We start from the raw sequence: 25,997 nt of genomic DNA, 5'->3' as shown, positions 1-25,997 counted from the left end.
CCTCAGAGATGACAATGTACAGCGATGTTTTCGACTGCCAGGTCTATGGCAATCTACCAGTCGTATATCACACGTGATTAAATAACTCTGTTCCACTGACAGTATGTGCTCCTAGAAGAGTACCAGTAGCCATGAGGCAAAAAGTCATCGATGAGCTGTATCACATGACAGTGCTGGGCATAATCATCCCAGTAGAGGCCACAGAATGGGTCTCAACAATGGTAGTCGCTGTAAAAAAGGATGACATGGTCAGAATGTGCATTGAGCCAGTACATCTGAACAAGTCTGTACTCAGACCTCATTGTCCCATGAATACCATTTCCTGCATATGCCATGTGGTATCTCCACCGGCAGTGAGATCTTCCAGTGGTGCATGGAACAATTATTCACAGATCAACTGTGCAAGATCATTGGATTGGATTGGATTTGTTCATTGTTACGTGTACCGAGGTACAGTGAAAAGTATTTTTCTGCGTGTAGCTCAAACAGATCATTTAGTACATGAAAAGAAAAGAAAATACATAATAGGGCATTAGTCGATGATCTCCTGGTCTGGGATCATAATGTGCAAGAACATGATGCACGTCTTCGCTGTGAACTGAACAAAGTCAGGGATCTCCGATTGAAGCTCAACTCCAAAAATTCCAAATTCAGGGTAAATCAAGTTGCATATGTAGGTCACCTACTCACTGTTGATAGAACAAAGCCAGATCCAGACAAGACTGCAGCCATACGACAAATAGATATCCTGGTGGACAAGCAAATTCTACATTGTTTTCTGGCCTTGGCAAACTAGCTCTCCAAATTAATTCCGTGTTATAGAGGATCACTTCACCAACTCCTCCAGGACGCCGAATAGTGTTGACAAGAACGCCACACAGCATCTTTCAGCAGGCTCAACAGGCATTAGCAACCCCACCGGTACTACAGTACTTTGATGTTCAAGAGCCTGGACTAATCCCGGCAGATGCCTCCCAGCATGGACTTGGTGCAGCATCTATACAAAATGGCAGAATAGTCTTTGCTTCAACGACCCTCATGGACACTGAGACTCCTTATTCACAAATCGAAAAAGAACTTCTTGCCCTAGTTTTTGCATATCAGAAATTTCACTGCTTCATATATGGCCATCCTGCAACTGTCAAGATCAATCACTCATTACCATCCTGAAGAAGCCTCTCCACACTGAGTCTGCACGGCTGCAATGCATGATGCTGAAGCTACAGCACCATCATATCAGCGTTGTATACAAACACAGAAAAGAACTCCACATGGCTGATTTCCTCTCCAGCGCCTTCTTTTTTAAAAAAAATATTTTTATTCTCCTCCTTTTTCACATTTTCTCCCAAATTTACACCCACCAACAATAAACAGTAATCAGTAACAAATATGTCAATCCCCATATCAATAACAACGATCCCATCCTCCCACCAAACCCCAAACATTAGCCCACATGTTCACATAAACAAATGACAAAAAGGAATCAGGGATCACCCATAGTCACCATTAACACACACAGTCCCTCCTCCCCCAGCCCTCCCAACCACCAACCCCCCCCAACTAATGTTCGATGTTATCCAGTTCTTGAAAGTGCATAATGAATAATGCCCATGAATTGTAGAACCGCTCCATCCTTCCCCTCAGTTGAAACTTAACCTTCTCAAGAGTGAAGAACTCCAGAGCTTTCTTATTCTCCACAGACCAGGCTGTTCACAAGGCAGAGGTGGACAAAATGGTGAACGAGGAGTTGTCTTCTCATCGCGTCCAGAAGCTTAAGCAGGCTCTACAAGCAGACAACACATGCATGCGACTGCATGGCATGATATTGAAAGTTTGGCCAGAATCCTCCAGGGTGCTTCCTCACAAACTCCGCACATTTTCTTCCTGCAGAGAAGAACTGACCAGTCAAGATCGCCGAATATTACGTGGTCAAGGATTTGCCATTCTGACTGCCCTCCAGCGGTACTACACTCAACAACTACACCAAAGGCACCCTGGGACGGAACCGAATAATACAGGGCCAAAGAATCTCTGGACAGGCCCTCTATATACATCAACATAGACAGATAAGTAGCAAGATGTGCACCTTGTAGGCACTAAAGATGCACCAAGCAAAGGAACCACTCCATCTGCATGAGGTACCAGGCCTCCTGTGGGAGTTCACAATGGATTATATTTTTCAGTGTAATGGCAAAGAGAACTTGGTCCTTGTCAACTCATATTCCGGCTGGTTCCAACTCGACTACATTACAAACACAACCAGCAGTTTGGTGATCATAAAGCTCAAAAAACACTTTGCTACGCATGGCATCCCACAGAGACTCATGATGGACAACGCTCAACAATTCAGCTCCAAAGAATTTTTCATGCACCTGGGACTTTGAGCACATCACAAGCAGCCCAACCACCCACAGTCAAACGGGCTAGCAGAAAGAGCGGTACGCTCAGAAAATCACTTCTTCAAAAGTGAATCAGGGACCACACTGATTACTATGTTGTGTTTTTTACCCTGCATAATCTTCAGCGACAGGGTCTACCATCGGCAGCTCAATGTTTTTTCTCCAGGAACACTAAGACAATGATTTCAACTGCCAAGGCTCTGTTGCAGGCTAAAATTGAATCCAATGAACAAGATGCATTGATGCAATGCAGACTGCGCAACAAGACACAGTACAATCAACACGCCTCAACCCTCTAGCACCAGGTCAAACCGTCCGAACCCAGACAACACGTGGTCATGCCCAGTTGGCGGTGATCAAAAGTGAGGCCCCGTAACCCAATACGTGGTAGCATTCAACAGCAGTCACTACGTACGCAGTCACCATCACATCTTGCAAGTGCAGAGCCATCGCCAGCGGCTGAGGCTGCAACTCAACCATTTTGCATTGACTGCAGGTCCCCCTCATTCACAGTTATGTAAGCCCCATCGGAATCCAATGCGGTGGGCCCCTCATCCACACCACACACACACAATGTGTCTCGTGAGCCCAGAAAAATGGACATGGGCCATAAAACAGTCTCCTCTCCACTTGTTGGTTATATTACACGTTCTAGGCGTCAAACGGGCTCAACACACGATACTGGGCTTTCATCACCACATTGTCTACTTGGACTGGCAAACATTTGTTTTGTTTGATTTTGTCTTTATGTCGTTCCCTCATACCAAATGCTAAAGAAAGGGGAGAAGTACACATAATGGGCAATGCACCAAGTTGCAAGGGCTCAATGTATATTTCATTGTTCACACAACCATTGTACACTGCTCCATTGCTAATTGGTTTTGTACGCCATGTTTGAATATAGTTTGCACTGCGTAATCTGTTACAACACCACCAGGGACCCAAACTAAGCAGGAAGGATATAGACCAGTTTGTCATGTTGGACGTCATGTGGTCACATGATGGGAGCAAGCACGATTTCCCCAGGACCTCGAGCACTGCTGAAGCGTTTTCTTACACTGATGGAGTTAGTCAAATAAACTCACTGTTACCACAGTCGTTGTTGTAGTCAGTGTTACAGTGAACCACAGAAAACCACAGATAAAACAGGGTATAATACTTTATTCAAATTCCTAACACCTCTGTATTGGCTAACCTCATCACTGGGGGTTTTATTTGAAAACTTCCAGTCTCTGTCTACCACCTGAAACCCCTGGTATAGTCATATCCCTCTATTCCTCCTTTACCACCCAAAGTACACTCATTGGTTATCCTCCTGGCATAATATTGTTTCAGCATATTTGCAACACAATCATTGAGTTCTCCTTCTATCTCATATACTCATAACATCATTAAGTTTCTATTTTAACTGAATTAGGTCCGCCTTCAATGCTTCACCCTGCATAGGAAACAGAACCAGCACGTTATCCTAGGCTTTAAAATGCACTCTTCAGCTGTCTTAACTGTGTTTCCTTATTACTTGTTGGGAAATCTTAAGGTGTTCTCAAGCAACTGCACAGTCTGTCTCAGAACTTGGGATGCTAGTTTAAAGGAATCATTTCCTCTTCCTGACCTATAGGTTTCTCTCCAATGAATTTACATGGTGTTCCTGTTCCATGTCCATAGACTAACTCAAAGGGACTGAAAACAGTTGACCCATTAGGTACATCCCTAACTGCAAGCAGAAAGAATGAAATTCCCCCTTCCTTATCCTCTGGACATTCAAAGCAATAAGGTTTGATCATAGTCTTTAAAGTTTGATAGCATCTTTCTGATGCCCTTGTAACAGTGGGTGAAATGTAGTTGATTTAGGTTATTGTATTTCTAAACGACATGTGTTTTCCTGGAATACCCATTGCATAAAATTTGTCGCTTGGTCACAATCCATACCTTGTGAAAAACTGAACTGACCCTTCAATGACCATCTTTGCAGCAATCTTAAGGGAATGGTCTCTTGCAACTGCTTAGACAAATCCATGACGATTAAAAGGTGTTATTGTCCCATTTTGATTTTGGATAAGGGTCCCACACAATCCACTGGAACCTGTTGAAAGCTAGTATAGTGATGGAGCTGATTTAATTGATTGCTGGGGTTTTCCAGCCATTCGAGTGTGTCATGTCTCGCAGAATTCAACCACATCCTTCGGCAATCCGGGGATTCATTAAAAAATGATCAACTAAATCAGTCAGCCGTATTCTTTTCAAGGTTTTCCTCCCGTCAAAATTCCCAGGGAAGGTCCTGGCTAATTGAACACCTGAATCATCCTTCCTTTTAATTGATTTTGCTTAATTCTGTCTTGCTTTATGAACCTGAGACCTTGTTTTTATTTGTTTTTTTATTTTTTATTTATTCTCCTCCTTTTTCACATTTTCTCCCACATTTACATCCATCAACAATAAACAATAATCAGCAATTATATGTCAGTCCCCATAATAACAACGATCCCATCTACCCACCAACTCCCAAACCTCAACCCACATGTTTACATAAACAAATGACAAAAAGGAATCAGGGATTACCCGTAGTCACCCTTAATCTTACACAGCTCCTCACGCCCGCCCCCCAACCCCCCCCCCCCCACCCCCACCCCCGCCAACCCCCCCACCCCAGGTCTCCAGCTCCTCCCATCCACTGCCTCTTGTAAAACTCCTCCTCCCAACCTCGGTTCCTTCCCCCCAACTTTCCACCCTGGCTAGACCACTCGGACCCTGTTCTGCCAGGCTCCGATGGCCGCAGCCCCTCCCCCCACCTCACTCCCGTTCACTGGCCAGCTTAAACCGGCCAGCGTAGAGGCCCCCACCCGGGTCCCTTTCCCACTTGCCTGGCCCTAGGAAAGACCAAAGATCCCCTTTTAGCACACAAACCCCGCATATCCACGTACACCCCAAAGAACCCTCATTTCGAGTGAAAGTCCCGTCCCTTCCCTTGTCCAAATATATACCACATTGGCTCCTTTAGCCTCTACACCCGCGTGCAGTGATCCAAAAAAGAAGAAAATACAGTCATGAGGTTACATCGGCACATGGCCATTCCTCAATTTCTCAGTTCTGCCACAGTCCTTCTGCTTTCGCAAACTCCTCCGCTGCTTCTGCCGTTCCAAAATAAAAGTCCCTGAGCTTGTAAGTCACCCTCAGCTTCGCTGGATATACAATGCCGCACCGCACCTTGCTAATGTACAGTGCCCTCTTCACCCAGTTGAAGGCAGCCCGCCTCCTTGCCAGCTCCACCGTAAAGTCCTGGTATACACGTATACCAGCTCCAGCCCACTGCACCACCCGCTTCTGCTTGGCCCAGCTCAGGACCTTCTCCTTCACCCTGTACCTACGGAAGCACAGAGTCATTGCCCTTGGCGGCTCACTCGCCTTTGGTACAGGCCTCCACGACCGATGAGCCCGATCCAGTTCATATCGGGAGGGATCCGCCCCCTCCCCCAATAGTTTTGCCAGCATCGCGGCAAAATACTCAGTCGGCTTCGGTCCTTCAACTCCTTCGGGCAGCCCCACAATCCTCAAATTCTGTCACCTGGATCTGTTTTCCAGGTCTTCCATTTTTCCTCGCAGATCCTTGTTAGTGTCCATCACCTACCGCATCTCTTTCCCCATCGAGGCAAGTTGATCACCGTGCTGCAATAACGTCTCCTCCACTTCCTTCAGCGCCTCCCCTTGCTCTCGTACCTCCGCCACTGCGCTCGCCACCTCCGTCCTCACCAGGGAAACCGCCTCCTCCACCAGCACACTCAAAACCTCCCTCATCTCCTTCCTCACCGTCTCCATGCATTTCGCAATCTGCGACAACTGCTTTTCGAATTCCGCAGCCATCACCTTAGTTATTTCTTCAGCCGTAAGCAGTGCGGCCTTCCCTGGTGCTCCAGCCTCCATTTTCCTTGGTGACCCCGCGGTGACCTTTCCACTCCCCGACGGACCTTCAACTGTTTTTTTTTCGGCTGTTTTTTTGCTCACCCTTGCCATTTTTCTTTGTTTTTTTTTCCTCCTGTGTCTTCACTGTGCCTCCTCCGTGCCTTCTTCCTGCTTCTGCTGCCTCCGTGGTCCCTGGGACCGGGCTTAAAGCCCCGAAAATGCCGTTCCCGAATGGGTGCCCTCCATTGTGCGGCCGCCTCCCGCTCGCTGTCACCGGAAGTCAACCTGAGACCTTGTTACTATGCAACTTCAAAACAATCCAGAATGTTCCTCCTGCAAAATTTCCGTTTCTCTCACTTGAACCACAAGTCCCGAAAGATGTGCTGTTAGGTAATTTGGACAGTCTGAATTCTCCCTCCGTATATGCGAACAGGCGCCGGAATGTGGCGACTAGGGGCTTTACACAGTAATTTCATTGCAGTGTTAATGTAAGCCTACTTGTGACAATAAAGATTCATAATTATATAGCCACCATTATAGTACATATGCCTACTCACTCAGCCTGTCCAAATCCTGCTTAAGCATCTCTGCATCCTCCTCACAAATCATCCCCCCACCCAACTTTGTATCATCTGCAAATTTGGAGATAATACATTTAGTTCCCGCGTCCAAATTATTAATATATAATGTGAACAGTTGGGGTCCTGGCACAGATCCCTGCCGTACCCCATTAGTCACTGCCTGCCAATCGGAAAAAGACCCATTTATTCCAACTTTTTGCTTTCTGTCTGCTAACCAGCTTTCTATCCATCTCAAGACACTACCCGTAATCCCATGTGCTTTAACTTTACAAAGGAATCTGCTATGTGAGACCTAGTCGAAAGCCTCCTGAAAGTCCAAATAAACCACATCCACCAGTTCTCCCTCAAAATCTGAAGCTTCTCCTCTCATTTGCCAGTACTTCGCTACATATAACACGTTTGGGCATATCAATCTTGTACGCATTGGCACAATTGACAAAAACATAACTCAAGAAATCATCTTTATTCTGCTTTATTCCAGAGTTAAATTTCCTTTGTTCACCAGAGGCCATGGAGCTCTGTATAGAGATAACACTAGCACTGCTCTGTCCTGCCCTGGACTCGCCTGAGCAGCTCGCTCTAGCAGATTCAGTTGTGAGATTCTGGCCAGTAGAAAACTGCCTATTTGTGTCTCTGGCTGTCTCTTATGTAATAAAATTCTTAATCTTCACATGCTTCTTGCCTTGCTTGCTAGCAGCTAGAAAATGGAAGAAGCTCTCCTCTGTGATTTGGCGCCAAAAGCACGTACAGGACATGTGACATCAAGTGTACATGCAAGGCATGTGACCTGCTCACTGCTGCTGCTTGTGGCTGGAAGACTGCACACACCTCATTTCCTCTAAGTTAAAAAGCAGCAGTGGCCGCCATTCTCAATAGAAATGCCGGTAGTGGCCGTTCGGCACTTCTTCTGTGATTGGGATCACCGCAGGAATGCTGCGGCCAATTACTTTGCGAACCTCCCAACACCCGCCCGCAACTCACAGTGGGTCGAGACCTGCTCTTTGAAAAACCCTGGATTATGCCACTGATTTCCAAATGCGGTGCTATGAAACCCTTGATAATGGACACTAGCAACTTACATACCACTGACGTTAAGCTCACTGGTCTATAGTTCCCTGTTTTCTCTCCACCTCCCCTTTTAAAAAAAAAAAAAGTTTTATATTGGATTTTTGCACAGAATATATTTTGCCGTTATGTACACGGGATATGATGTATCTATATATATATGTAAGTAGGCATCCGTTCGTGCCGACGAGGCACTTCCGGAGGGCAATCCTCGAGTGCGTTTGGTGCCGGTGTTGCCCCTCGCTTCTCCCGGTCGGATTTCGCCGCCGTTGTCTTCTCGTGCACGCTGCCGCTTCAGCCGCTTCAGCCGCCCCCCCCCCCCCCACCCCCCACCCCATCCTCCGCCTGTATTCTCCTTTTTCTCTGTTCCTGTGGATGTCAGGTTGGTTAACGTTTCCCTGCCCCCCCCCCCCGGCTCTCCTCTATTGTTCCCTGCCTCTTCCCCCCCCCCCCCCCCCTCCTCCCCCTGCGGTTCGCCTTTCCTTCCCTCTTCCCCCAACCCTCCCCCCCGTGGTTCGCCTTTCCTTCCTCTTAGACTGAGTTGTTTCCCCCCCCTCCCGGTCTGTCTCCCCCTCTCATGTTTTGGCTGCTTTCCCCTGGTTCCTGGCTGCCTGGTTATTCTTCTCCTTGTTTGTTGGCCACAAACAGATCCCAGAACAATTGGGTGAATGGCTCCCACGTTCTGTGGAAGCCGTCGTCTGACCCTCGGATGGCGAATTTAATTTTCTCCATTTGGAGAGATTCCGAGAGGTCGGACAGCCAGTCTGCAGCTTTGGGTGGTGCTGCTGACCACCAGCCGTACAGGATTCTACGTTGGGCGATCAGGGAGGCAAAGGCAAGGGTGTCCCGCCCTCCTCCCCAGGAATAGATCTGGCTGTCTGATACCCCGAAGACAGCCACTTTCGGGCATGGCTCCACCCTCATCCCCACCACCTTGGACATTGCCTCGAAGAAGGCAGTCCAGTACTCCACAAGTCTGGGGCAAGACCAGAACATGTGGACGGGCCTCCTTGGCACCGTTCACATCTATCCTCCACCTCCGGGAAGAACCTACTGATACGGATTCTTGTTAAGTGGGCTCTATGTACCACTTTTAGTTGCGTCAGGCTGAGCCTTGCGCACGTGGAGGTGGAGTTGACCCTATGCAGTGCTTCACTCCAGAGTCCCCACCCTATTTCAATCCCCAGGTCCTCCTCCCATTTCCCTCTTGTTGCGTCCAGTACGGTGTCAGCCCCTTCTACCAGTCGGTCGTACATATCGCTACAGTTTCCTCTCTCTCATCTGCTTACGTCCAGTAACTCTTCCAGTTGTGGGTAAGTCCTTGTCTCCTTTCGTAGAAAGTTTCTGAGCTGCAGGTACCTTAGCTCATTCCCCCTGGTCAGCTGGAATTTCTCCGTCAGTTTGTCCAGTGTCGCGACCCTGCCGTCGGTGTTTAGGTCTCTGACTGTCAGTGTCCCCTCATCCTGTCTCCACCTTTTGAAGGTGGCATCAGTCAGCGCTGGTGCGAACCTATGGTTGTTGCCGATGGAAGCTTTGTCTGACATTTTGGTCAGGCCAAATTGCTGCCGTAGCTGGTTCCAGGACTGGAGGGTGGCTATCACCACCGGGCTGCTGGAGTGTTTTTTGAGTGGGGATGGGAGTGCCGCCGTGGCGAGGGCCCGGAGGGAGGTCCCCTTACAGGAGGCCTCTTCCGCGGGCACCCACTCGGCTTCTGGCTCCTTGATCCATCCCCTTATTCGCTCGGCCGTCGCCGCCCAGTGGTAGAATTGTAGGTTTGGGAGGGCTAGCCCTCCCCTTGATTTTGTTTTTTGTAAGACCTTCTTTGTGATCCTAGCATTCTTCCCCCTCCCCCCCCCCCATACGAACGCCATGATTAGTTTGTCTACTGCTTGTAAAAAGTCCTTTGGGATGTAGATCGGGATGGATCTAAGTAGGAAGAGGTACCTGGGCAGCACGTTCATTTTGATCTTCTGGACTCTCCCCGCGAGGGAGAGTGGGAGTGTGTTACATCTTTGCAGGTCCTTTTTTACTTCCTCTGTCAGACTGGTGAGGTTCCATTTGTGGATCCCTTTCCAGTCATGGGCTATTTGGATCCCCAGGTAGCGGAATTTGAATCGGGCTTGTTTAAGCGGCAGTCCCGTTAGTGCTGCCCCACCTACTTGTGGGTGTACCGGGAAGATCTCGCTTTTGCTCATGTTGAGTTTGTAGCCCGAGAAGGCGCCAAACTCTTTCAGGAGCGCGATGATTCCGTCCGTGCTGCTCTGTGGGTCCGAAATGTAGAGGAGCAGGTCATCTGCATAGAATGAGACTCTGTGCTCTCTGCTGCCTCTTCGGATCCCCCTCCAGCTTTTTGCTGCTCTGAGCGCGATTGCTAGTGGCTTGGTCGCTAGAGCGAACAGCAGCCGGGACAGTGGGCATCCTTGTCTGGTGCCCCTGTGCAGCTGGAAGTATCGGGAGTTGGTGTTGTTGGTCCGTACGCTCGCCATGGGAGCGTTGTATGGGAGCTTTACCCAGGAGGTGAATCCTGTTCCAAGCCCAAACTGCTCCAGTACCTCTATGAGGTATTTCCATTCGACTCTGTTGAAGGCCTTCTCTGCTTCTAGGGAGACGATCACCTCTGGTACTCTCTCCCTGGAGGGGGTCATTATCATGTTCAGCAGGCGCCTGATGTTGGAGGTAAACTGTCTACCTTTGACAAAGCCCGTCTGGTCTTCTGTGACCACCTCTGGCACGCAGTCTTCTAGCCTTTTGGCTAGAATCTTGGCCAGTACTTTGGCATCTGCGTTCAGCAGTGAGATGGGCCTGTATGACCCACGTTCCGTTGGGTCTTTATCTTTCTTAGGTATCAGCGAGATTGAGGCCTGTGCTAGCATGGCTGGCAGTGTGAACATCTCCCGCAGGTGCGGGGCCAGTGCTGTCGCAAACTTTTTGTAGAAGTCTACCGGGAATCCGTCCGGTCCCGGTACCTTTCCCACCTGCATGGAGCTTATGCTGTCCATGATCTCTCCCAGTGCTAGTGGTGCTCATTTTCTGCCCTCCCCCACGACTGGTATATCCAGCCCATCAAGGAACCGTTTCATCCCGGCCTCCCCCGTTGGGGGCTCTGAGGTGTACAGCCCTTGGTAAAAGGCCCTGAATGCCTTGTTGATCTTTTCTGGCTCTGTTTGTAATGCGCCTCTAGTATCCCTGATTTGTGCAATTTCTCTGGTGGCTGCCTGCTTTCTCAGCTGGTGTGCCAACACGCGGCTGGCTTTGTCTCTGTGTTTGTATAGGGTCCCACGTGCTTGGCGGAGTTGGTGCACTGCTTTCCTGGTGGAGAGCAGATCAAAGTTCCTTTGTAGCTCTTTCCTCTCCGCCAGGAGCTCTACGGTCGGGGCCTCGGAGTATTTACGGTCTACCTCCAGTATGGAGTCGACCAGCTGCTGCCTCGCCGCCCTTTCCTCCCTTTCTCTTCGCGCTTTGAAAGCGATGATTTCCACTCTTAGTATGGCCTTTAGTGCTTCCCAGAACGAGGAGGGTGAGACCTCCCCGTTCTGATTGTTCTCCGTGTATTCTGCTGTGGCCCGCGATATCTTTTTGTTGAAGGCCTTGTCAGCTAGTAGGGCAACGTCCAACCTCCATGTGGGGCGTTGGGCCCTGCCCGTCTCCAGCCTCACGTCCATGTAGTGTGGAGCGTGGTCTGATATCACAATTGCGGAGTATTCCACTTTGTCTCTCCCCGGAAGCACCGTTTTCCCCACCACAAAGAAGTAAATTCTGGTGTATATGGTGTATACTGGGGAGAAGAAGGAAAACTCCTTCTCCCCTGGGTGGGTGAATCTCCAGGGGTCCACCGCTCCCATCTGTTCCATAAAGTGAATTGGTTCCCTTGCAATGATTGTGGTTTTTCCCGTCTTGGAGTTCGATCTGTCAGTTGTTGGGTCCTGTACACAGTTGAAGTCCCCCCCCCATGATTAGCCGGTGCGTCGCTATGTCAGGGATTTCTGCCATGGTCTTCTTGATGAAGCTCAGGTCGTCCCAGTTGTGTGCGTACACGTTAACTAGTACTACCGGTGCCCCATCCAGGGTCCCGCTAACCATGACGTACCGTCCCCCTGGGTCCGCAACCGTCTTTGTCGCCCTAAACATCGTCCATTTGCTGATCAGTATTGCCACCCCCCTGGCCCTCATCCCGTAACAGGAATGGTAGGTCTGCCCCACCCAGCCCTTTCTTACCCACAGTCGGTCCTGCTCTCTCAGGTGTGTCTCTTGAAGGAAGATTATGTCTGCCTTCATGTTTCTTAGGTGGGTGAGGACTCTGGATCTTTTCACTGGGCCGTTGAGTCCCCTTACGTTCCAGGTGACTATCCTGGCGGGGGACTTCTGTCCCCTCACTCCTGTGGGCTTAACCATATTCACCTGGTGGACGCACCCCTGCCATCCGGGGTTCCCCCTTGTTAGGGGGCCGTCCAGGATAGTCGCTGACACTGCTCTCTCCATGCGGTCGGGACCCTGCGCTCCGGGGCTTCCCTCCGTCCAGGGGGCCCCCGCCATGGTCGCCCGCTGTGCTGCCGCCACACGGGTAGCCCCCTTCACTCTGGGGTTTCCCTTCGCCCAGAGGCCGCAGTGGGTGGATGCTTGCAGCGATTCCTTGTTCCGAGCCCTTGGTTGCGGCTCTCTGCAGCCCTATTGCTGTTCCTTTTCTAGTCTTGTTTGCCCTTCCATCCCTGTGTTCTGCCACACCCCTGTGCCCCTCCCCCCAGTCCCTCCCTTTCCTCCCCCTTTCTCCCCCTCTCCCGTATGTCCCTCCTTTGTCCTTCTTTCCCCTGCTCCTGTCCCCATTTGCCCTCCCGCCTCTGTTGGGTGGTCCCACCCGCCCTCTGCCTGGCGCCGTCCCCTCTGTTGGGGGCGCGCTGCGGCCCTGCTTTTTTGCCAGTCCCCGGTACTAGCTTTCTTGCTAGTGCGGCGACCCCCCTCTAGGGAGTTACTGTCTCGCTTCCCCCCTGCCCAGCCTCTGCGTTTTTTTGCCCTCGCTTCCCCTGCCCTACCCTGCACTCCCCCTGTTTGCTCACCCTTCTCCGCTACTCTCATACCCTTGTGCTGGGGCTGGTTTCCCACCTATGTTGTTTCGATGGGTAGTGGTTTGCTTTTTGTTCAGGGTGCGCTTGCCATGTTGGGGATGGGGGTGGGGGGGCCTGGCATTGCCTCACCACCCCCCCCCTCCCCGTCGGCGTGTTGTTGCCCCTTACCATGGGCCCCGTGTTTCTACCCTTGCTGTTGGTTTTCCAGCCCATGTTATTCGATAAATTTGTTTGCGCCGGTGGGGGAAGTGAAGGAATACTCTCTTTCCTGGTATGTGACCCAGAGTTTCGCTGGGTACATATACAAAAGCGCACATTGTTCCTGTGAAGGGCTGCTTTCGCTCTATTGAATTCGGCCCGTCTCCCGGCGAGGTCTGCCCCAATGTCTTTGTGCACTCTAATGAAGTTTCCTTCCCATTTGCAGGTTCTGTTTTTCCTGGCCCAGCGCAGGATTGTTTCCCTGTCTTTGTACCGGTGCAGTTTGGCTATAACTGCCCTCGGGTGGTCCCCTGCTGTTGGCTTTGGGCGCAGCAACCGATGTGCTCTGTCCATTTCTGGTGGGTTGGGGAAAGCTTCCCTCCCCACTAAGTTGCCCAGCATCCCGGCCACGTATGCCGTGGGGTTTCTACCCTCGATCCCCTCTGGTAAGCCCACTATCCTGACATTTTGTCTTCTTGAGCGATTTTCCTGTGCGTCCACCCTGCCCTTCAAGCTCCCTTGCTTTGTGCCCAGTCTCGCCACCTCTTTCTCCAGGGCCGTGATCCGGTCACTCATGTCAGTCGCAGCCCTCTCCAGCTCCTTAATGGTCGCCTTTTGGGTTTCCAGTTTCTCCTCCTGGGCTTCCAGTTTCTTCTCTGCCCTGCCCAGGGCGAGCTGCACCTCAGCCAGGGCCTTGGCCATTGCTGTCTGTACTGCGGCCTCTGATGCGACCATCAGTTCACTCGAGACATGAGTAGAAGTAAACTGTGGCTTTAATCAACTGAGAACAGTGCCTGCCTGCGTCTGATCCAATACTGAGAACCGCCTACAGGTCGACTGCTCTTTATACCTCCCTTCAAGGGGAGGAGCCATGGGCAGAGCCCATACAGGCCCCAACATGTTCCCTTCTGGATAATGCCATACAATGGCCCATAGGAGGAGCCCACAAGGGCAACAGCATAGCACAGATACAAATACAAGGGCAACAGCACAGATACAAATACAATGGTGATTATTGGCATAATACATTCACCTCATTCACCCCCTGTTAAAAAAATGTAGTCCTGCGGGGGTGACGGGTTCATAAGTACAGCCGGTCCGGCGCACGGATTGTGCGCTGTGATCGCCGAAGCTCTGGCGTTGTTGCTGGTCGAGCTCGTCCGTGCTGGCATCGGTAGTGAGGGTGCCAGTGCGGGTACAGGCGTGGACTCCGGGAGCATCTCTTCTGGAGCTTCATTCCTGTGGATCGGTGAATGGGGGAAGGCGGGCGGGAGGGAGCGCAGGAGCTATATAGGGGCGGGGGCGCTGGTCATGGTAGGTTGGGCGGGATATGATGGAAGCATGGTGGTGGTGGTGGTGGTGGAACCGGCGGGCGCCGGGTCCCGGAGGGAGACCGTATCCTGTCAGCCATCGGGGTGTTCGATATAAGCGTACTGGGGGTTGGAGTGTAGGAGCTGGACTCTCTCTACCAAAGGATTGGCCTTATGGCTCTGTGGCGCACAAAGACTCCGTGAGACAAACAGAGTGAAGTCGATGAGGCTTTATTAAGCGTGTCTGTTCCCCAGCAGCCCGATAGTAAACTGGCATGCGGGGGAAGGCACCGGCTTCTTATACTTCGCCTTCAGGGCGGAGTATGAGGTCAACGGCCAACCAGGACCCGGGATCTGTCAGCCAATGACATTAGGGCTTCCAGTCCCACATGACCCCCAATACATACTACCACAGGCTCCTGACGTGTTTTCTGAGTAGGACTGGCCCCGGTGTCTTCTGCCAGGATGAAAGCGAGGCCCCTGAGGTGGATCTCCTCGGGAAAACAAATAGGCGGTCATGAGGGGTCTCGTTTGTGGCCATGCAAAGTAGGGACCAAATAGAGTGGAGCGCATCGGAAGGACCCCCTGCCAGTGAGAAACTGGGAGATTCCTGGACCACAGGGTCAGTAGGACGGTCTTCCAGACCGTCGCGTTCTCCCTCTCCACCTGCCCGTTTCCCCTGGGGCTATAACTGGTAGTCCTGCTCGAGGCGATGCCGTTACTGAGCAGGTACTGACGCAGTTCGTCGCTCCTGAACGACGAGCCCCGGTCACTGTGGACATAATTGGGGAAACCAAACAGGGTGAAGACACTATGTAGGGCTTTAATGACGGTGGACGTGGTCATGTCGGGGCAAGGGATTGCAAAGGGGAAGCGGGAGAACTCATCAATAATATTGAGGAAATATGTATTGCGGTTATTGGAGGGGAGGGGCCCTTTGAAATCGTTACTGAGACGCCCAAAGGGCCGGGATGCCTTTACCAGGTGGGCCTTATCTGGTCGATAGAAATGCGGTTTACACTCCGCACAGATCTGGCAGTCTCTGCTTATAGCTCTGACCTCCTCGGTGGAGTAGGGCAGGCTGCGGGCTTTGATATAGTGGATAAGCCGGGTGACCCCCGGGTGGCAGAGGTCATCGTGGATAGCCCGTAGTCGGTCATCTTGCGCGTTGGCGCATGTGCCACGGGACAGGACAGCTGGGGGCTCGTTGAGCTTCCCAGGGCGATATACTATATCGTAATTATTGGTGGAGCGTTCGATCCTCCACCTCAAGATCTTATCATTCTTGATTTTGCCCCGCTGCGTATTATCGAACATGAAGGCTACCGATCGTTTGTCGGTGACGAGGGTAAACCTCCTGCCAGCGAGGTAGTGCCTCCAGTGCCGTATGGTTTCCACGATGGCTTGGGCCTCCTTTTCGACTGAGGAGTGCAAAATTTCGGAGGTGATGAGGGTGAGCGAAGAAAATGCTACCAGTCTGCCTGCTTGATTGAGGGTAGCGGTGAGAGCGACTTCTGATGCATCGCTCTCCACCTGGAATGGGACGGACTCGTCCACCGCCCGCATCGCGGCTTTGGCGATGTCCGCCTTGATGCAGCTGAAGGCCTGGTGGGCCTCAGCCGCCAGTGGGAAGATGGTGGCCTTGATTAGTGGGCTGGCTTTGTCTGCATAGTTGGGGACCCACTGGGCATAATATGAAAAGAACCCGAGGCACCTCTTCAGGGCCTTGGGGCAGTGGGGGAGGGGGAGTTGCAGGAGGGGGCGCATACGGTTAGGGTCGGGTCCTAGGACCCTATTTTCCACGACGTAGCCGAGGATGGCTAGTCTGGTTGTGCGGAAAACGCATTTCTCCTTGTTGTACGTGAGGTTTAGGGTTTGGGCGGTTTGGAGAAATCTGTGGAGGTTGGTGTTGTGATCCTGCTGGTCGTGGCCGCAGGTGGTGACGTTGTCCAGGTACGGAAATGTGGCCCGCAGCCCGTACTCGTCCACCATCGATCCATTGTTCTTTGGAACACCGAAACCCCGATCGTGACGCCAAAGGGAACCCGGAGGATGTGGAAAAGGCGGCCATCTGCCTCAAAAGCCGTATAGTGGCGGTCCTCCGGGCGGATTGGGAGCTGGTGGTATGCAGACTTCAGATCCACCGTGGAGAACACCCGGTAGTGTGCAATCTGGTTTACCATGTCTGCAATCCGGGGAAAGGGGTATGCATCGAGTTGAGTGTACCGGTTTATGGTTTGGCTGTAATCTACAACCATCCGGTTCTTTTCCCCGGTCTTGACGACCACCACCTGAGCTCTCCAGGGGCTATTGCTGGCCTCGATGACTCCTTCCCGCAAGAGTCACTGGACCTCAGACCTGATAAAAGTCCTGTCCGGTATGCTATAGTGCCTGCTTCTGGTGGCGATTGATTTGCAGTCGGCGGTGAGGTTTGCGAAGAGTGAGGGAGGGTCGACTTTTAGGGTCGCGAGGCTGCATATGGTGAGTGGGGGTAAGGGCCCCTGAACTTCAGGGTTAGGCTCCTGAGGTTGCACTGGAAATCTAGTCCCAATAGGAGAGGAGCGCAGAGGTCTGGGAGCACATATAATTTAAAATTGGCTTACTCAGCGCCCTGTGTTGCTAGGGTTGCGGTCGTGCACCCTTGGATTTGCACCGAGTGCAACCCAGAGGCGAGGGAGATGGTTTGGTGCGCCGGGAAAATTGGGAGCGAGCAGCGTCTTACCATGTCCAGGTGAATGAAGCTCTCTGTGCTCCCGGAGTCGAAAACGCAAGGCGTCTCGTGCCAGTTTACCCGGACGGCCATAATGGAGCTCCGGAGGTGTTTGGGTCGCGACTGGTCCAGGGTGACCGTGCTGAGTTGCAGGTAGCCGGTGTGGTCGGAGGTGCTGGGGCGATTCCGCGATGGCTGTCCTTGTTGATCGTACGCGTCGAGCGGCGTAGCAGATGGCGGCCAAGATGGCGGCCCCCGTTGGTTGAGCGTGGCGAGCGGTGAGGATGATGGCGTCCAAGATGGCGGACCCCATGGATCACACGTGGCCGGCCGCGTGGGGCAGGATGGCCAAGATGGCGGCCCCCATGCGTCGCACGTGCTGTGAGGGCTGGAAGATGGGTGCCCCCACGGATAGCACGAGGCTGATGACACGTCTACAGTGGGCGGAGTCGGCAGACACGCTGCCACACTGCGGGGTCTGCAGGCCTGTGAGTCTGAGGATCGGGCCTGTGAGTTAGAGTTCTTGGACCTGGCCAGGCAAACTTTGGCGAAATGTCCTTTTCTCCCGCAGCTGCTGCAGTTCGCATTACGGGCTGGGCAGTGCTGCCGGGGGTGTTGGGACTGGCTGCAGAAATAGCAGGGTAGCCCCCCATGGTGGGCAGGCGGCCGCGCGGCACAGGCCTGGGGTAGTCTTTGGTTGGGGGTCCACGAGGGGGTCGCGTGGTCAGCCGGGAACGCGTTAAGGCTCTGGAACGCTACTTCCAGAGAGGAGGCTAACTTTACCGTCTGATCCAGGTCCAGGGCCCCCTTTTCAAGTAGGCGCTGTCTCACGTAGTTGGTCCGGACTCCCGCCACATAGACGTCTCGCATGGCGAGTTCCATATGTTGAGTGGCCGTAACGGCCTGGTAGTTGCAGCTGCGTGTTGAGGTCGTGTAGGTAGTCTTCTAGCGATTCCCCGGGGCGCTGGCCATTCACGGGCCGTAAATAGAGGCGTTTGAACATCGCGAGGGCCTCTGCGTAGGAGGAGGCCTCGTCGAGTTGAACAGAGATTCGATGGCTCACCCGTGCGTGGATGTTTCCGTATGGAACATGTTTCCGTATGGATAATGCGGTACAATGGCCCACAAGGGCAACAGCATAGCACAGATACAAATACAAGGGCAACAGCACAGATACAAATACAATGGTGGATTATTGGCTTAATACATTCACCACAGCGTCTATGCCTGCTTTGGTCCCTGCCTTGCTTTCTTGCTGGTGTTCCCTCAGTGCCTCTGCAAAGGCTGCCTTCCCGTTCCCTTCTGGTCCAGCGGGAAAAGCTCCTCTCTGCCCAGTTCTTTTAGTTGTGGCGAGGTTTCCATTCCGCCACGTCGTGTGGAAATTAGCTCATCTGAGTGGGTTTGTGCATTGCCCCGTTTGCTCTTGGTGCCCTTTCTCCCTCTGCTTTGGCTCCCTTCTGGCATTTCCCCCCCCCCCCCCCCCCACCTTCCCCTCTTTTTCTCTCCCCCTTCTGAGGAGACTCTTTTCAGGTAAGTTTGGTTTTCTTATTTGAGAAGCATGGAAGGAGAGAGGGAGTGTTCTGTCCCTTTAACAGTTTTCTTTTTCTAAGTCTTTCTTGTCTTTTTTTTCCTTTTCCCCCCCCCCCTTTTTTCCCCCCTCAAAAAGAGGGCGTTTTCGTTTTTTTTTCCCCCTCCTCCTCACACAACCTGGAACCAGAGAGAGAGGGAGAAAGGCTTCTCGGGCCGGGAGTCCCCCTTTGTTCCGCCGCTGCCTGCCCCGTGGTGGTTGCCGGGGGGGGGGGGGGGGGGGGCTCGTTGCTGGCACGGACCCCACTTTGGCTCAGGCCACCGCACCTCCTGCCCCGCGCTTCGCTGCCCCGCGTTGTTGTCCCGTGCCCCGTTGCCACCCGCGTTCTGCTGTGCGGGGGAGGCGTGGCTCGGTCGGTCGGGCCGGCTCGCAGGCCCGCGCTCCGCTGGGCCGTCTCCGTTCGGGGGGGAAGGGGCGCGACTCTCTCCGGTCGCTTCCTGGTCTCCAGCCCCCGGCTCCTCCCGCGTACCTTTCCTCCCTCCGGCTCCTTGCGGCCTCCTCTCTTTCTCCCCGGGGTGGGGGCGGGCTCTCCCCTCGTGCTTCTCCTGCCGCTTGCTCCGTTCCCGAGCGCCCGGGTCTCCGGCCCCGCTCCGCCTCGGAGTCCGGGTCGCTCCTCTTCCTTCTCTCCCGCCGTGCGGGGGCCCAGTCGGCCTAGCTCTCGCACCCAGGCGAGTGTTCCCTACCACTCCTTTTGAGTAGCGGGGTTATATTAGCTACCCTTCAATCTGTAGCAACAACTCCAGAGCCCAAAAAATTTGGAAAATGACCACCAATGGATCTAGTATTTCTAGGGCCACTTCCTTATGTACTCTGGAATGAAGATTATCAGGCCCTGGAGATTTATCCGCCTTCAATCCCATTAATTTCCCCCAACCATTTCTTTACTAATGCTAATTGCCTTCAGCTCCTCACTGAAACTTGTGTTTCTCAGAACTTTCAGTACATTATTCATGTCTTCCTTTGTGAAGATAGCAGCAAAGTACGAATTTAGTTCCTCAGCCATTTCTTTGTTCTCCATTATGAATTCTGCCGTTTCTGAGTGTAAGGGACCTACATTAGTTTTTAATCAATCTTTTTATTTTTACATACCTATAATAATAATCTTTATTGTTGTCACAAGCAGGCTTAGATTAACACTGCATTGAGGTTACTGTGAAAATCCCCTGGTCGCCACACTTCGGCGCCTGTTTGGGTACACCGAGGGAGAATTCAGAATGTCCAAACTACGTAACTACCTAACAGCACGTCTTTCGGGACTTGTGGGTGGGAACCGGAGCACCTGGAGGAAACCCACGCAAACACAGGGACAACTTCACACAGACAGTGATCCAAGCCAGGAATTGAACCCGGGACCCTGATGCTGTGAAGCAAAAGTGCTAACCACTGTGCTACCTTGCTGCCCAACTTCTATGTTCCCCACTAGCTTACTTTTGTATTGTATTTTCCCCTTCTCAATCAATCCCTTGGTCTGCCTTTGCTCAATTTTAAATTGTTCCTAATCCTCAGGTCTATTGCTTTCTCTCACTAATTTGTATGCCATGTATCTGATAATATCTGCAATTTCCCTTATAAGCCATGGTTTGGCCACAGTTCCCTTTCTACTCTTGCACCAAATAGGAATAAACAACTTTTGGAGGTCACCTATTTGTTCCTTGAATGCCTGCCATTGTCTGTCCGCTGTCCTTCCTTTCACTAATGTTTCTCTGTCCATCATAGCCAGCTCATGCCTCAAAACATCATAGTTACCTTTATTGAGGTTCAGGACCCTGGCCTCAGAATGAACTACCTCACTATCCACCTTGATAAATAATTCTGTCATATTATGATTACTCATCCCCAATGATTCTCTCACAAATAGATTGCCAACTAGTCCTTTCTCTATGCACAACACTCAGTCCAAGATGGCCTGTTCCTTTGTTGGTTCCTCAATGTATTGGTCCAGGAAACCATCCTGTATACACTCCAGAGCTTCTCCCTCTATTGTATTGTGACTAATTTGACTCACCCAATCTCTATGCAGATTAAAGTTACCCAAAATCACCGATGTTCCTTTATCACTTGCATCCCTGATTTCCTGTCTGATGCTATTCCCAACATTACCACTGCAATTTGGTGGTCTGTATATCACCCCTATAAATGCTTTTTGCCCCTTGGTTTTGTAACTCGACCCATGGAGATTCCACATCATCTGTGCTAATATCGTTCCTCAATATTGTACCAATATCTTCTTCAATCAACAATGCAACCCAGCAGCACAGTGATGCAGTGGTTAGCACTGCTGTCTCACGGCGCCGAGGTCCCAGGTTCGATCCCGGCTCTGGGTCACTGACCATGTGGAGTTTGCACATTCCACCCATGTTTTAGTGGGTTTCGCCCCCACAACCCAAAGATATGCAGGGTAGGTGGATTGGCCATGCTAAATTGCCCCTTAATTGGAAAAAATGAATTGGGTACTCTAAATTGATTTTTTTTTAAAAACAATGCAACTCTACTAGCTTTTCCTTTCTGTCTGTCTTTCCTAAAAACTGAATAGCCCTCAATGTTTAGTTCCCATCCTTTCTCACCTTGGAGCCACTGTCTCTGTAATCCTAACTATATCATACCCCTTTACATCTGTCTGCACAACTAATTCATTCATTTTACTTTGAATGCTCCATGCATTCAGGTACAAAACCTGAACAAAACCTTTTAACATTCATTGTCCCGTTCTTACAATTTTTAGAGTATCATTATCTGGTCCAGGCCCTTGGTTTCTCTGCCTATCATTTTTCTTCTTCTCCTTGCTGTCTTTTTCTCTTGCTCTTGCTTCCCTCTGCTCTGAATCCTTACATAGGTTCCCATCCCTCTGCCATATTAGTTTAAACCCTCCCCAACCGCTCTAGCAAATACCCCCCCAAGGACATCAGTCCCAGTCCTGCTCAGGTGTGTCCCGTCCAGTTTGTACAGGTCACACCTCTCCAGAACCGATCCCGTGCCCCAGGAATCTGAAACCCTCCCCCTCACACCATCTCTTCAGCCACGTATTCATCCGATATATCCTGCTATTTCTGACAAGCACCTTTTTCTTGTTAACTCATGGGGTGTGTGCATCAGTGTTAAAGACAGCATTTAATGTCCATCACCAAATGCCCTTGAGAATTATGGTGATCTGCCTCCTTGAAAACAATTGAATGGCTTGCTGGGTCATTTCAGGCATACGTTAGGAATCAACCACCCTGCCATGAATCCAGAGTCCCCTGTAAACAAGACTGGACAATGAGGGCAGGTTTCTTTCACTAAAGGATATGAGTTTACCAGTTGGATTTTTACAAGAATCCAATAGTTTCACGGTCATCATTATGGATGCTAGCTTCTTAATTGCAAATTTTGTTTAATTCTTTGAATTTAAATTCTCCAGCTGCCAGAGTGGGATTTGCACTCATGCCTCTGGATCTCTGGTCCAGGCCACAGGATTGATCACAGGTCCGGTAAAATAATTACCATGTTGTTTTAAAAATTTATTTTTTCGGGATGTGGGCTTGCTGGCTAGGCCAGCATTTGTTGCCCATCCCTAATTGCCCATGGTGGTGGTGAGCTGCCTTCTTGAACTGCTGCAGTCCATGTGGCGTAGGTACACCCACTGAGCTATTAGGGTGGGAGCTCCAGGATTTTGACCCAGCGACAGAGATGGTGAGTGACTTGGAGGGGAACTTCCAAGTGGTGGCGTTCCCAGGTATCTGTTGCCCTTGTCCTTCTAGATGTTTGTGATTGTGGGTTTGGAAGGTGCTGCCTAAGGAGCCTTGTTAAGTTCCTGCACTGCATCTTGTAGATGGTACACACAGCTGCTACTGGACTTCCAACAGTACATCCTTGTGATCTGAACTAGATTTCTAAGTTTGTTTTTGGTACGGTCACCTATTCCTGCTGAGGCAACACTTGAGGGAGCTGATGCATAGAACAAGACTATTTTATTTCATAGCTAATGTACAAGACACAATTACGATCAGATTCTCTTCGTTCAATGGGTGTAACCTGTCTTCACATAATACAAAATTCATCATTTCTACATCAGTGGCTCATCTTATTTAAACAATAAGATGTTTCTGAATGTTTCTCTAATACTAGCAAAAATCATTTCAGCTTTTCTCTGACTGCCTACGCAACAACCTTTTAAAAATAAATCTGCCTGCCAGCCTATATCCCACTTGCTATCCTATATCACAAAATAAATGCGATATGTGATGTTTTTCTCCCTAATCCATCCTGTGGAAAACTGCTGAAAAAATTCTGAAATATAATTGTGCCAAACCAGAGACTTGTTGCAAAAATTAGGTTGCGTGGTATTAAAGGGGGTAGAGCTGAATGAATGCTGGATAGACCTTTTAAAAATGGGGTCCGTGTTTTTTTTTAGGGAATGACGAGATGTGAACAGACTGATGGAAAGAAAAATTGAGTGGGCAATTGATGGCGTTGTGGCATTGCCAGTGGACGAGTAATCCTGAAACCCAGGTTAACGCTCTGAGGACAAGGGTTCGAATCCCATCACGGCAGGTGGTGAACTTTGAATTCTGAAATTAAAAATCTGGAATTAAAAGTCTAATGGCGACCATGAAATCATTGTTGATTGTCATTAAAACCCATCTGGTTCTCTCGTTAGTGGTCCGAGCAAGCCACTCAATTCATTTAAAAAAAAAATTTAGAGTACCCAATTCGGTTTTCTTTTCCAATTAAGGGGCAATTTAGTGTGGCCAATCCACCTACCCTGCACATCTTTGGGTTGTGGGGGTGAAACCCACGCAAACACGGGGAGAATGTGCAAATTCCACACTGTCAGTGACCCAGAGCCGGGATCGAACCTGGGATCTCGGCACCGTGAGGTAGCAATGCTGACCACTGCGCCACCGTGCTGCCCTAAGCCACTCAATTCAGGGGCAATTAGAGATGGCAACAAATGCTGGGCCAGCCAGTGATGCCCACATTCCATGAATTTAAAAAAACAGACAAAAATGCACCATGACTTGTGATTTAGTTTTATTATTAGCTTGTACTGGTCACAAATGTCTTCACAACTGGTTTCCATGCTCCACTGACAAAGAATCGATTGCAAAATGCGAGTCACTTTGGGAGATGGTACCGACGATGCAGTAGCACAATTGAGATGAATTTAATTTATCACTAGAGTGGTGCAATTTCAAATAATGGTGACGGTTGCCACTGATTTCAATGTTTTAAGGTATACAGTGCTCTGCTTCTCGAGCTACTTGATCACCTGCGTATATTTAATCTTCAGATATAGCCATGCTCATCAGTTGCTATGGCAATATGCACTGCAGCATGCCTCATAGCACCAAGCTATCAGACCTCCAGTGACATTTCCACCACAGCTTTACTGTTGGCACAAATAAGTTTTGATTTGCACTGATGGTAAGAAAATGCAGTATAAATCGAGAATCCGATCCGATTTGAACCTGGATTTACACTAGTCTAGTGCAGGCGTGAAGTGAAACCACTATGCAGTTGAAATGTAAATGTGTGTCTTCACTTGCTGATCTAGACCATGCCACTGTGGAAAAGCACTAAGTATAAATGATCAAAGATGCATTTCTATCTGCATCTATTTGTACTCACAGCAGGAAGTGTTTCTCCCCAGTGACATGGTTAAATTCACCATGTAGAAAATCACAGTTAGGTCAAACTAATGCATATACAATCCATGTTTGTCACATAACAATTAAATAGAATTGATAGGCACCAGCTAACCAGTTCTAGGGGTGTACATCTATTTGAGGCAGCTAGCTCTCTTGTACCCTGGTACTGTGAATTCCGCTAGGACTGACAGATCCCAAGTCTATGCTGAACGAGTAAACTTCCAGAAATGATAGCAGTCAGGGTCTAAGGTGAGTCTCACATCTCTGAAGCTACATTTAAGGTTTGCTAAGGGTCCCCACCTGATTGCTAGTCTGTGAGCCTCTTGCTGGAAAGTGCAGAATTGGGTTTGCAGCCTGCAAACATGGAATCATAGAGCACAGAAGGAGGCCATTCAGCCTTTTGTGTCTGTACTGGCTCTTTGACAGTGTGCGCCTAACTCGTCTCACTTCTCCTGCAATAGGGCTGCATATTATTTTCCTCATTTTCAAATACGTATCCATTTTCCTTTTGACAGTTCCTACAAAATCTGCTCCCCCACCCTTTCAGACAGTACATTACAGGTGGTCACAAATTGCTGTGTGAAAAGAATTCTCCCCTCTATTTTTTGCACTAAATGATTTACATTTGGTCCTCTGGTTATCAACCCTCCTGCCAGCAGAAATGGTTCCTCCTTTTTTAAAAATCTATCAAAATCCTTCATAACTTTGGATGCTCATTTTAAAAAATAAATTTAGAGTACCCAATTATTTTCTTTTCCAATTAAGGGGCAATTTAGCGTGGCCATACCATCTAATCTGCACGTCTTTGGGTTGTGGGGGTGAAACCCATGCAGCCATGGGGAGAATGTGAAACTCCACATGGACAGTGACCCAGGGCCGGGATTTGAACCCGGGTCCTCAGCGCCGAAAGCAGCAATGCTAACCACTGTGCCACATGCCGCCCTTTGGATGCTCATTGTAAACATACTTGAAGAATGGCAAATTGGTACAGAAAGACGGCTGGTGCCTGGACTAGTTTCTCTGCAACTTCAGAACACAAAGGATAAAATTGGTTAAAAAATAGAGCAGTGGGTAGGAAGAAATTTGAATTAACTTTATTAATCTTTTGATCCACAGATCTGTTGGCATAAACTTCATTTGTCTTAGATAGAGAACCTAGTGGAGTGGTGTAACGACAACAATCTCTCCCTCAATGTCAGCAAAACTAAAGAGCTGGTCATTGACTTCAGGAAGCAAAGAATCGTACACACCCCTGTCTGCATCAATGGGGCCGAGGTGAAGATGGTTGACAGCTTCAAATTCCTAGGTGTGCACATCACGAACAATCTGTCCTGGCCCACCCACGTCAACACTACGACCAAGAAAGCACAACAGCGAATATATTTCTTCAGGGAACTAAGGAAATTCGGCAGGTCCACATTGACTCTTAACAATTTTTACAGGTGCACCATAGAAAGCATCCTATCTGGCTCAGCGCAGCCTGGTATGGCAACTGCTCAGCCCAATACCGTAAGAAATCATAGAGAGTCGTGAACACTGAATGACTGTCTGAACTGTACGCG

The 25,997-nt window shown here is 50.1% G+C and overlaps 1 long non-coding RNA gene across 1 annotated transcript in view; it reads left to right on the top strand.

Annotated features, from left to right (window-relative positions):
• Nucleotides 1–25,678, top strand: part of LOC140425709 (uncharacterized) — a 94,830-nt gene extending 69,152 nt beyond the window's left edge. Inside the window, exons 2-3 of the long non-coding RNA XR_011947939.1 lie at nt 23,199–23,338; nt 25,552–25,678. This is a non-coding gene — a long non-coding RNA (uncharacterized lncRNA). The remainder of the gene's footprint in view (nt 1–23,198; nt 23,339–25,551) is intronic.
• Nucleotides 25,679–25,997: the final 319 nt, after the last annotated feature.

This window comes from Scyliorhinus torazame, chromosome 6 (assembly GCF_047496885.1).
Source record: "Scyliorhinus torazame isolate Kashiwa2021f chromosome 6, sScyTor2.1, whole genome shotgun sequence".
Taxonomy (NCBI): Eukaryota; Metazoa; Chordata; class Chondrichthyes; order Carcharhiniformes; family Scyliorhinidae; genus Scyliorhinus; species Scyliorhinus torazame.
The sequence above is the reverse complement of the archived record's forward strand: the minus strand, read 5'-3'. Positions and strand labels throughout refer to the sequence as shown.